Source organism: Triturus cristatus, chromosome 3_2 (assembly GCF_964204655.1).
Source record: "Triturus cristatus chromosome 3_2, aTriCri1.1, whole genome shotgun sequence".
Taxonomy (NCBI): domain Eukaryota; kingdom Metazoa; phylum Chordata; class Amphibia; order Caudata; family Salamandridae; genus Triturus; species Triturus cristatus.
The window spans coordinates 194832024-194844900 of NC_140584.1; the positions used below are offsets into that span (position 1 = coordinate 194832024).

The window sequence follows — 12877 nt, forward strand, 5'->3', positions numbered from 1 at the left end:
GGGATAAATGAGAGAGTGGATGTAGAGGATATTTTCACAGATGTAGAGGGTGAAAAATAGAGTAGTGCATTGGAAAGAGAAGTAGAAAGAAGTTTGAGATGAGTCAGAAAGTTGGGCTAGAAGAAATATTGAGAGAAGTATAGGCTGAGAAATAGGATAGTGCATTGGAAATGCTAAATTAGAAGAAAGTGGTAAATATATAGATCCATAAGTACATTGAAAGTATATAGATGCATAAAGGAGGTAAGTGTAGGTAGATTAAAGATATTGATGGACGTACAGGATGAAAAATAGGGTAGTGCATTGGATATGCTTTTTCAGGAGAAAAGTAACAAACACACAGATCCAAGTACATGGAAGGTACATAGGTGCACAATGGAAGCAAGTACATATAGACCAAAGATGCACCAGATAAACTCCGGTTTTCAAGTGTTATTGTACTTACATTTTTTTTTAAGAACATAATTATTCTACATGTTTATACAAAGCAATACACAAAGATAGGTACATATCTACAGTGAAAATAAATGCTTATATACAGAGGGATATGCTGTAAATTTCTGTTTGCATATGGAGCTTATGTGGGGAATGGCCAATTCTTGAGTAGTTTTCTGCAGATAAGGTGGCTGTCGGTGGATCTTATTTTTTTAATTTATTTTTTTAAATATCTTTATTTGCATTTATATTTTTCACAGAATAGCGACTAACTGTATACATGTTTGTGGTAAAAGACAATTATTGCACATTTAGCATGGTATAGAATATCGTTTACACAGCCACTGCATGTTTTCTTGAGTCCAATGTCTGTTTTGTATAGCAGAATATTGTCTGCATCGCATGCTCTTTGACCACTGTATAATATCTACAAATGTCTGATTCATTGCACGTTTATGTCCATCAGGTTAGCAAACTATTTATCATACTCTTCGTAATGTTTCCTTTCTTCTCCATGTGCCCGGTTGGTGTAGCACGTGAATATCGGTATCTGAGCTGCAATCAGATCAACGGAGTAAGGCAAAATATGATATACATTTATGTAACAATCAAACAAACTAACAAAGCCATTATCTGCTTGCCACTCCTGGGTCGATGGATATGTTATGTGTATGTTCCACTCCCAGTTTATCCACGTTAAGCTCGCCGCTTTCTTGAAGCCAAATGAACCTGTCCCCCTAGACACCCCCCATGCCCCTCCCAATGACGAACACCTATTGGAGATGTGGCCTCAGCTTGTGGCTGTGAGTCCGTATCCTCAATCTTTGTTCCTGCTGCTGGCAAGGAATAATTCCCCTTTTCCCGGTCCACGCGTGTTAAGTCTACAAGTATGGTATCCCAATACTGCGCAATAGGGTATTTGCGTAATCCAGCTGTTTCCTCTCTGTGTAGTGATGTGCTTTCGCCTTGCACCCACACTAGGAGCGATCTTGCCCAACTGTTGACAGCAGGGGGATCAGTATGTTTCCACCGCTTGGTTATTAGCCTCTTTGCCACTATTATTCCTAAATCAAATCAATAAATCGCGATGTGACCCTGGTTTTCTTTAATCTAGGATAAAGCCCTAATATGCAAACCTCCCATGTGCGCATTATTGCCCTATCTGTACATGTTGCAAGTACCGTGACGACTTCCTGCCAGTAAGTATGCAGGGAGACACAGTACCAGAGTATATGTAGGAGGTCTGCGTCTATCTGTGAACAGCGCGGGCATGCAGCAGTATTAGTGTGAAAGTATCGGTTTAGTTTGTCCGGGGAGAGATATACCCTTTGCGTAATATATGTTTGTATTAGTTGCATTGTATTTTATTGTATTGCATTCTTATATAGCGCGAACTGTCACCCTACGGGTATCCTGGCGCTGTAACCTAGACAGATGGATTCAACAAAAAGGAGCCTGATTATTAGTGGATAGCATTGCTCTCATTCCTGGGGAAAAGCCAAGTCTTCAAACTCTTTCTGAAACATAGCAAAGAGTTGGCTAGTTTAAATTTAGAATTTCTCAGAATATTAGTGGGGTTAGCTAGCAGTGTGTCCCACTGCCAGTCTGTCCATTGTTGTCCCCTGTCTGCTCCCCATCGCGAATGAAGGGCCGTCATGGGTTTCATTGTATGTATAAGTAGCGCCTCGACTAGCCAGTGCACAATATGCGAACCATTGCCCATGACATGCAAGTATTGCATCAGAAGATGCGTCTCTGATTCAGTAGTGGTCGCCCCATGCGGTGAAAAGTGATCTCGTAAGTGAGTTGTAAAGTAAGAATTGACCTGCAGGTAGGTCATAATCATTTCTTACACACACAAGGGCGCTATAGAGGGAAAACTAATCAGGTTGCCCTCCACCCAAAGCAACCAACAAAAGCAAAGGTCATAATCATTTGCCAGAGTCTCAAATGGCGCTGCCTGTGTATAGATCTCCAAACATGCTTAATTCCGCATCTTGCCAGAGTGCTAGTGCCCAGCTGGATGTGCCCGTCTTGCCCCTAGGTGTACCTAGAAGTGGTAGGGACGGGGAGTAGGGGTTGTAACTTTTGTTAGGTACAGGCTCCACTTATAACAGTGGAGTGTCAGAGCCAAGTAGATCTGTGATGGGCGTGGTAACCGGGCAATGGGGTGACACAGTTGATATATTAGGGATTGTGGCCATGGCGGCTGCATGGCTGCTGTGTCTTCTAAACCTTTATTTGCGAACCATCTCGTCACCCATTGTAATTGTGCGGCCAAGTAATACAGTTCCATGTTAGGAACTGCCAACCCTCTTTTACTGGCAGGGACATACAATTTCCACAATGCAACTCGGGGACAGCCCTTGTTCCAGATGAGGTCCCGAATTAATTGATCGAGATCACGAAAGGTTCTGGCCGAGACATAAACCGGAAGATTAAGAAAATAGTACAACAATTTTGGTAATATTATCATCTTGGACAGTGTGATTCTGCCCATCACATTCAGGGGGAGTGTCTTCCAAAACTGAGTTTGCCTCTGATAGCAGATATAGCTCTGACCAGATTACCCTCCAATACATCTCTAGGGCTCCGGTATATAAAATTGCCCAGATATCGGAACGTAGATGGATACCATCGGAGAGAAGAATTGTTCATACGCACATCTGTTTCAATATTATCCGCGCGGAATGAATACAAGCCCGATTTTATCCAGTTTACTCGGAGTCCCGATACCTTCTCAAAGTTTAGAAGTGTATCCGCTATGGTAGCAGGGATATTATGTAGGTCTTTCAGGTACAAAAGTAAATCATCTGCATACAATGATACAGTATGCAAGCCGTCCCCCAGGTGGATGCCCCAATCCACACCCTCTCTGCGAAGCTGTGTTGCCAATGGTTCCATGGCTAAAGAGAACAGGAGCGGCCTTGTCTGGTACCCCTATTCACCCTTATACTGTCTGATATAAGTCAGCCCATCCGAATTCTAATGGTGGGGCGTTGGTATAACAGCTGCACCATCTGTAAAAATCCGTCGGCCAGTCCGTACCTGCTCAGCACTTAAAAAAGGTACGGCCAATCCAAGGAGTCAAAGGCCTTTTTCAAGTCCACGACTAAACAGCCGGATCGAGGCCAAATATCAGTAGCATAATGTTGCACCATAAAGAACCTCCGTATGTTGAGTGCTGTACTTCGGGTGGGGACAAATCTGTTCTGGCTCGTGTGTACTAAGTTCCTTACCAGTGGGGCCAAGCATACAGCTATTATGGTTGCTAGCACCTTGTATTTTGTATTGAGAAGTGCTAGTGGTCTGTGTGAGCCCAGTTCTTCTGGATCCGTACCGGGCTTAGTGAAAAAGATCAGTAACACCTCATTTTGTGTATCAGAAAGGCTGGAGTCTTCCATTGCAGCCTCACAAACCTTCTTAAGTTGGGGTGCCTGCACCTCCACATAGGCCTTGTAGAACTCCGACGGCAAGCCATCCGGGCCCGGAGTTTTGCCATTGGCCAACGTGCGTATACTCGCCGAAATTTCCTCCAGTAAAATAGGTTCATCAAGTTCAAATACCTGCTCGGGCGTTACCTGCGGCAGAGCAATAGCGTCTAGGTACCCGTCAATGTCGGCTTTGGTAGCTTCAAGATGGGACTTGTATAGTGCAGTATAGTGTGTTATGAACACCCAATGTATGTCTTGTTGCGAGTAGACTATAGCTCCCTGTATTGACCGGAGAGAAGTGACGGGTGATGTGACATCATATTGATCGATTGACCAGGCTAAAAGCCTGCCGGCTTTGTCACCTGAGTGGTGCGTGCGTGCTGAATGCGATGCGTAATTAAGGCAACTGAGCCTTTCTTGCAACCGTATGTGTTCCTCCCTGCTGTGAGTTAACCTCACATGTGATCCCTCTACCCCCTCTCTTTCCTGGGACCCCAGTTTTCTTTCCACAGCAGTGAGGTCTATCTCCAGTTGCCTGCGCATACCTGCTTGTGTGCCGAGGCAGTGTCCTCTGGTAACGACCTTAAAGGCGTCCCATTCTATCAATGGCGACAAGGCGGTATTTGTGGTATCCTCAAAATATTGTATAGCAGTCATCTGTAATGACTCTCTGGATGCTGCGTCTAACAATGTGTCTGGCTGCAGGTGCCATCTTGGAATCGGTGGTATACCACGGATCCACTCTAGCTGCAGCGTATGCGGGTTATGATCGGAGTGGGTTCTCCCAAGATATTGTGGGTTGTCGACCGCCGTTAAAAGGTCACCTGACAGTATTATTCTGTCTAGGCGGACATGTAATCCATGTGTCCCGGAATAGAATGAGTACCCCCTATCATGCGGGTTTCTATGTTGCCATGCATCCATTAAATTCCATTGTGTGGCCCAGCTATTCAGCGCCTTCGCTGCAGTATATGTGGACACTCCAGAAAGAGGAGGGAATGAATGATCCAAGGATGCACGCTATTGTAGTCTCCCCCCACTATCATTGAAACCCCATGCCAAATTGATAGCTTACTCGACAGCGCCTCTAGAAATGCAGCCTGATCAGTGTTTGGAGCGTATATGGTTGCTATGACTACAGGTTGACCATCTAGCTTCCCCCTTACAAAGACATAACGGCCTTCCATGTCAACAGTTGAATCTTCTATGCGGAATGGTGTGCCTGGTTTGACACAATTAACTCCCCTCTAGCATATGCTGAGTAGCCTCAGGCATGCAGTTGCCCTCTCCTTCGCCTTTGCAATTGTTTTACTTCAACTCCTGGCAGGTGTGGCTCTTGGAGAAGGGCAATCTGCACATGATGTCTTTTCAGATATGAGTAAATGAGGTATCTACGGAACAGGCTATGTATACCTCTCACATTCCATGTGCATATAATGATCGGTGCCATGGTCTCATATCATGGATGAAAAGATATGGCGTGGACGGCCCTGGTATTGTGTTAGACCATATGGCTCGTATCTGACGTTTGTATAGTTGTGGGAGGACTGTGTATCTATTGCTCAACATTCTTTGACCCAGCAAGTGACTAATGACTAAACAACTATAAACTAATATGAATAATACCAAAAGGGTGAAAATGCAACATGCATCCGTCCAAACAAAGAATAAAGGCGACATTATGTCAATGACAAGGGGGGTGTCTGCGCAAGCGGAGTATGTATATGGTACAAAATGTGTTTTCTCACCATTGCCCCCCTTACCCCCGAATAATATAACAGGTGTCAGAATCTGATACCAGTCTACGCGGGCGGGTGCCTCAAGGGAGATCTTGCGAAACATGGCGCGGGCTCAGCCTTTCGCTGCCTCCTCCTCTCTCCCCATCCCCCAAACTATGTATTGCGCAAGTATATATGTACATTACAACAGTTCATCACCGTGATACATTGATAACATGGACTTATTATACTTGTGTATGCTGAAATGTGGTCTAGACGGACTGGATTTAAAGCTCTACCTCCTGGATTAAGCAATGTCATCTGCAGTCTTAGGGGTGACTATTGGCAGTTCTTCTGATTCCTGCGAGTCCGGAACTTCATCTGATAGTGCTTCCTTGCTTTCTTGATCCTGCAGACTGGATAAGGAAGCGCCCTCCCCTTGCGTTGCTCCAATTTCCGCTGCTGCCTGGAGGGCATCGCGTTGGTCCTGTAACATCTGTTCCTGGTTAGGGCCATGATTTTGAGATGCTTGAATCGTTTTGTGCCTTTCCCCCCTCCTGCGGCGTCCCAGTGGCACTTCTGCTGTTCTGGTATTTACTCCCAACTGCGAGGCAGTGTCTCTCAGGAGTCCGCACTCTGTCATCTAGTCCTCCGCTGCCTCTGGAGTATCAAAAAAGTGAGTCTTGCCGCTCGCTACCACTCTCAGTTGGGCTGGGAACAACAGAGAGTACTTGAGATTTTGATGCCGGAGCTTCTTCTTTACTGCCATAAAAGAGTATCTCTGCCTCTGCACCAGCATCGTAAAATCCGGGAAAAACATTTCTGTGATTATCCACATATATGTCTTGCAGTTTCCTAGTCTCTTGAAGAATGAGATCTCTATCCCGGTAGTTCAGCAGTCGTATCAGAAGTGGCCTAGGATTTGACCCAGGAGGCGGAGGTCTGGCCGGTACTCTGTGCGCCCGCTCTATAACAAACTGAGGAGAGATCGATCCTTACGGCAGCAAGTCACGGAGCCAGGATTCGGCATAGGCTACTGCGCCACTGCCCTCTTTACCTTCTGGCAGGCCTACCATGTGCACATTGTTGTGCCTCGATCTTCCTTCGGCGTCTTCAGTTCTTCTTTCCAGAAATTCCAACCGGGCGGCCAGGTCCTTAATATGTTTCGCTGCTGATGTCTGACATCTCCGTGATGGTGGCCTCCACTGCAGACGTTCTATCTGCAAGCTTGCGGTGATCTGCATGAAGGAGATTCAAGTCAATGGCTACCATGTCTATTTTGCCTTCTAGTGAAGTGCGGGTTTGATTCATAGTTTCACCCAATTTTTCCACTGCTGCCAACACAGCATCCAATTTGCTGGACATCGGGACGGATGCTTCTTCCCCAGACATTTTGTTGCACTGGGCGCGGGTCAGAGGGGGCTGGGATGATAGGCCTACAGTGCCAGTCCGCCGTTTACCTCCACGCAATATAGGATTAGGGTGAGGGATTTAGCAGCAGCCTGTGCAGTCCTGTGATACAAGGTGGGCTAATGGAGTGCGCCCTACAGCCCAGCTAGGTCAAAAGAGTGGAGGGGGGGAAAGAGGGAGGAAGCCAGTCAGTGTCCTCTAAGATATATCTTTATGTAATCTTGCGTCGCTTGACTTGCCCAGGGTCCCAAATATGTGAATTCGCCTATCTCCGGTCCCACCGGTTCTGTGCAAATCCTCCGATTGTCTCTAGCTCATCAGCGGCATCAAATACCATGTATGGGGTGTAATGGCCAGATGTGTCTGATTTGGCACCCTCTGGCTGCAACCTACATTTTACTCAGTGTCTAAAACGCGTCTCTTTCCTTGCTCAAAGTTTCCGGTTGGGCAGTTGTTGCTACGTCACATCTGGTGCAAGAGTTGCGCACTTGCCAGGCCTGCACATTTCTGGGGTTTGGGCTTGCAACAGAAAGTCACCATCTGGCCAAAGGCTCCAGTTGCATTATAGTTTTTCCCCCTTTCCCTTGCTGCGCACTTCAATTATTATCCAGGCTCTTACTGCCTAATTTTGCTCTGCAGCCCCGTGTATTTATCAGGGACTCTCTTGTTGCCGGTTTGCCTCCAATAACACCTGTCATGTATGGCTGGTTCTGGGCAGTCTTCAGCAGTGCAGCACCATTCTCCCTGCTATTTTCAGGTCCTGGTGGATCGTATGCATTGTTCACCTCTCCCCCTTTAAAGTTACTTCCTCCCCCCCCCCGCATGACTGTTCAATTGAAATTAATATTGCCAGTGATTCAGCCAAGGCTTCCAGTCCCCTCCTGACCTCTGTGACAATCAGCGGGCCTTAGATTAAATTGCGCCACTCCATGCTGCGCGTTACGGCCTAGCAATTAGGATGCGTCAACGGCCTCGTGTTGAGAGCGTCCTCCCGTGCCACCGGTTTCCCTGCTTTGCACCGCACATGATTTCTCGCTACTGCGGCAGTCTCCGGCATCCGTGGTGTTCGTAATTTTCACCGTGCGTCTCCTGACGGGTCAGTGCTCAGCAGAGCCATTTGCCAGTCACAGATTCCTTCCATACAGGATATGTGTGGTGGGGAAAGGGGAGTCAGCGACGGACCTCTAGCTGAGCACGTCCAACGCCATTGCCTGTTTGGCCATGCCGCTGTCATGGATCTTAAGTTGGGGGGTAAAGAGTTCCATAGTTTGGCTGAACAGAGAAGGATGTGCCACCCAAGGTTTTTTTCTTGTGTTTTGGGATTTTGAAGCAAGGTGCCCCTTTAGAGTGGAGGTTCCTTTATTGAACGGGTTTGGTAAATTTTATTCCTGATGAAGAGTGGTCCCATTCCATGTATTGCTTTGTGGGTGATACAAAGCAGCTTGAACGTGGATCTTCTGGCAACTGGTAACCAATGCAGGGCTTTCACAGCAGGTGAGATGTGGTCTCGCCGTTTGATATGCAAGAGTAGTCTGGCAGCTGAGTTCTGAATCCGCTGTAGTCTTTTCATGGTTGTTGAAGGTGATCCGTGGTAGAGGCTATTGGTGTAATCGAGTTTGGACCGAACAAGGGAGATGGTAGCTTGGACCTTGTGTGGAAATCCCAAATGAGGGAAAATTTGTTGCTGCGTTTTTATAGTGACAAAGCTTGATCTTGCTAGTTTGTCCACTTGGGCATTCATTGATAGCTTGGAGTCCGTGGTCATTCCGAGGTTTCTTACGTCCTTCGATACTTTAGGGGGTGATCCCAGTTAATCAGGCCAAGCGGCAAGCGGGTCATAATGTTTCCAATCGCCACACGTGAGTATTTCCGTTTTGGGAGAATCAATTTGAGATGGCTCCAAGTCATCCACTGATCCACCGCTCTGAGACAACTGAAAATTGGGGATTTTCCAATGTCTTTGGGGCATTCCAGTTGAAGGAGTATTTGCGTGTTATCTGCATAGTTGTAGCACGAGAGGTGAAATTGATTGATCAGTACCGGTAATGACTTCATGTAGATGTTGAAAAGCATGGGCGAGATGAGAGAGCCTTGACGGGACCCCTGCTTTTGTGGAATGTGGTTTGGACGAGAAAGGTGAGGTATTGATGACATTAGTTCTGTTTCAAAGGTAGGATACGATCCAGTCTAGAGCAGTTCCCTCTATGCTGGCTTCATAGAGTCTTTGTTTCAGAGCGTCATGGTCAACCGTGTCAAAGGCAGTCGAGAGGTCCAACAGGAGTAACAGAGAATTCCCGGATGGAATCCCGTTTGGAAGTATGTCATTCTCTTCAATGAATTGTAACATCTGGGCGAACGCTGCTCTTTCTATCAGTTTGCCCAGGAAAGGTCCATTTGTAAAGGGTCTGTAGTTGTCAGGCTTCAGCGGGTCCAAGTTTGTTTTCTTCACTAAAAGGGCATATGTGTGACTTTTTGAGTTCTTCTGGAAATATTCCGGTAGGTAAGGAATCATTGATGATTCTTCTTCTTACTGGAGTGACAGCAGAGGTTGTTAAAAGAATTGTATTGAAAGTTTGTGGTGGACAAGGGCCATAAGGACTGCTGACAGGCCTGCTTGCTTTGATCAGGTCCATAAATTCATAGTGTGAGATGTGTTGGAAGGAACGGAGAGGCTGGGTTAGCGTATTCTTGGATTGTTGTTTTGTACAAGGGTTAGCGCTGGTGCTTTGTTTCTGTTTTAGGTATGAGTCCAATGTGTCTGCTTTGTCCGTGTAATGATTTGCCAGTTTGTCTGTGAAATCTTGAGTAACAGGATGAGTTCCTTATAGGCAATTTGGTTTGCGAAATTCATTGAGTAATTTATAGAATTCTTTATTTGCACAGTTAGCATTTTGAAAACCGTCTGAATAGTACCTTTTCTTAGCTTTTTTGATAGCTGACTTGTATAATCTGCTGATTTTCTGTAGGAGAAGCCTTGTCTTGTTTGGCGTTTGTTTTGAGCCAGGTACGTTGCAGCTTTCTAATTTGTTGTTTTATGTCTTTTATCACTATGTTTCTTCAAGGTGCTTTTTTTCTTTTGTTTTGTTGTGTGGTTTTGAGTGGTATCAGGATGTCAAAAGCTTCCTGTAGCCACTCCTATAGTTTTTTAACAGAGTTTATTGTTTCCAGATCTGTACAGGTTGTTAGTTGTGTTTCTAAGTGTTCCAAATTGAGTTTGTTCAACGGCCGATAGGTGGATGGATGTAAGGTAGTTTAGTGTTGTTTTATGTTGGAAAGCAAGCAAGTGGTGGTCTGACCATGTGACTGGAGTTATAGTTTGAAAGGTAACTACTGCGGTATTAACAAAAATGACATCTAGGATATGTCCAGCGATGTGTGTGGGTTTTGTGGACAATCTGATGCAGGTTCAGTGCGTCTAGGCCAATGATTATTGTTTTTGGATGGGTCATACTGTGTTTGTCAAACCAAATGTTGAGGTCACCCAGAACACATAGGTTGGAGTGTATTGTTATCAGGTTTGAAACTGTGTCTAGAAGTAGTACGTCTGGGACTGTTGCCTTGCTAGGTGGAGGTCTGTAAAGGAGCAGGAACGTACAGGAGGAAGACGGTGTAGGATTGCATCTGGTGAGAAAAGCCTCACAATTCTTTATGGTGATGTCGTCAACTTTAGTGATATGTAATGTTTGCCTGAAAACAACAGCTAGACCACCTCCTTTTTTGCCTATACGATTTTGGGTGATCGTTTGATAGGCTAGAGAAACGGCTTCATGCAGGACTGGAGCCATATCATCTCCCAACCATGATTCAGTTATGAATAGTATGTCTGGTCATGCATCGGTGAGAAGGTCGTAGATGTGATGTTTGATTTTAGAGAGGGATTAAGCATTTATTAGTAGACAGTTTAGAGAATGGGCTTTGGTGATAGTGAGACTTTGTTCTGTAGAAGAGTAATTAGTATTGTGTGGGTTTGTAGCAGGTGTGTTTTTAGTGCTGGTATTAGCTGTATTAGGATAGCAATTGTGTAGCTGTTCTGTATCATGTTCCTCATCCAGCATGCTAAGAAGGCATTTTGATGGGTCTGCATGTGTATGTTGTGGAGATGGTGTTTGAGAGTAAGTTGGTGTGCTGTGTTGTTTTTGTGGTGTAACATTGTTGTGCCGTAGACATGGGGAAGCGAAGTTGTTAGGTGTGGAACGATGCTTATATTGTTTGTGTGTGTTTAGGGTGGAAGGTGAATGAGTCAGGGGTGGTGGTGGTGGTGCAGCATGTGGGTCATGTAGTAAGGTTCTAAATTGTCCAATGGATGAGAGGCGTTTGGAAGAGTGTTGCTGTATCTGTGTTAGGTGTGGTGGAAGAGAGAAAGCTTGACATTGGAGTTGGTTCCTTTTTGTGGTTTGAAAGGTGGGTGTATGTTTGTATTTTGTGATGGTAAGTATTATGAGGTGTTGCACTTCAAAGATCTTGTTGTGCGGTGTGTGTGATATGTTTTGTTTTGGAGGAGTAGTGAAAAGGGGTGCTGGTGTATTTATTTCATGCGATGGATTTGTTTTGTATAGTATTGTTTGTGAGAGGAAGTTGTAAGGTAGAGGGGGTGGTGATGTGTTTATGAGTAGAGTGTATGTTGTATGTAGGAGGGAATGAAGTAGAGGTAAGAGTGTTTGTCTTAGACTGGTTTGTTGCAAGAGTTTAAAAGTGTGGTGCCATGCAGTGTATGTGTTGTGCGTTAGTGTTATTATGGTAGAAGGAAGAGGAGGGTGTTGGTTGGACAAATGATGGAAGGCTGATTATATGTTTGTTAGTGATAAAAGGTGGTCTGTTAGGGGTAATTAGAGCAGGGAGTGTGTGTCTGGATGGGATGTAGTTATGTATGGTGTTGAATGGCGTTGTGTTAGTGATGAGTGGATTGGTTTGTGGTATAGGATAGAGTTGTGTACTGTTTGTAGGTGATGGTGGAAATGTGTGGTAGTTGGGATAGAAGAGTGTATAGATGTGGTTTGGTTGGTTTTTTAGTGTATGCTGGTACATTGATTTGTGCACAGGGTTGTGTGTGGTCTACATTTGGTGTGACTGTGTTACTATGTTTGTGGATGTGGATGGTGTGGGCTGGGTATTACTGAATGGGAAAATGGGCAGCATTTCTGGCCCTAGTCCCGACCAGTCTCAAACAGGCAACTGCCCTTGTCCTCTCCGCCCTTAACAGGCTCAAACAGGCAACCGCCCTTGTTCTCTCCGCCCTTAACAGGCTCAAACAGGCACCTGCCCTTGTCCTCTCCGCCCTTAACAGGCTCAAACAGGCAACTGCTCTTGTCCTCTCCGCCCTTAGCCTCAACTCCCAGGCTGAGACACCCTAAGCCTTGGCCTTTTATAGCCCATTAATCAGCTGACCCCTTCAGCCAATGGGAACCCTAGCCCTAACACTATCCAATCATAACACTAGCCCTAAACTCTAGAACCAATAGGAGACCAGGACCTTACAGCCAATCTTAGCCCTAGTCCAAGCACCCAATCAGTTTCAAAAACCATGATCTGTACGCCCAATGGAGGCCTAGCCCTACCAGTAGTCCCAACCCAAGTCCAAGCAACCAGTGAGCAATGACACAGGAAGCCACAGTCCCTACTTCCAATAGAAAGCCTAACCCTACTCTTAGTCCCAACAACCAATCACACAGGAAGCCCTAGTCCCTACTTCCAATAGAAATCCTAACCCTAGCCCTAGTCCCAAGCCTACATTGATTGAGTCACAGACCCAGAAAGCAATCAGAACCCTCAAATACCCAACCAATGAGGACAGTAACCCTAATCCAATAGAAAAACCAGATACAACCACCAATCAGTGCAGACATGTACCAACCAATAGCAGACTATATAAGGTCCCAGCGA

At 45.6% G+C, this 12877-nt stretch overlaps 1 protein-coding gene across 1 annotated transcript in view; it reads right to left on the reverse strand.

Moving 5' to 3' along the window:
* The window catches only part of SCTR (secretin receptor), a 416552-nt gene that overhangs the window by 225687 nt on the left and 177988 nt on the right, over positions 1-12877 (reverse strand). The window lies entirely within an intron of this gene.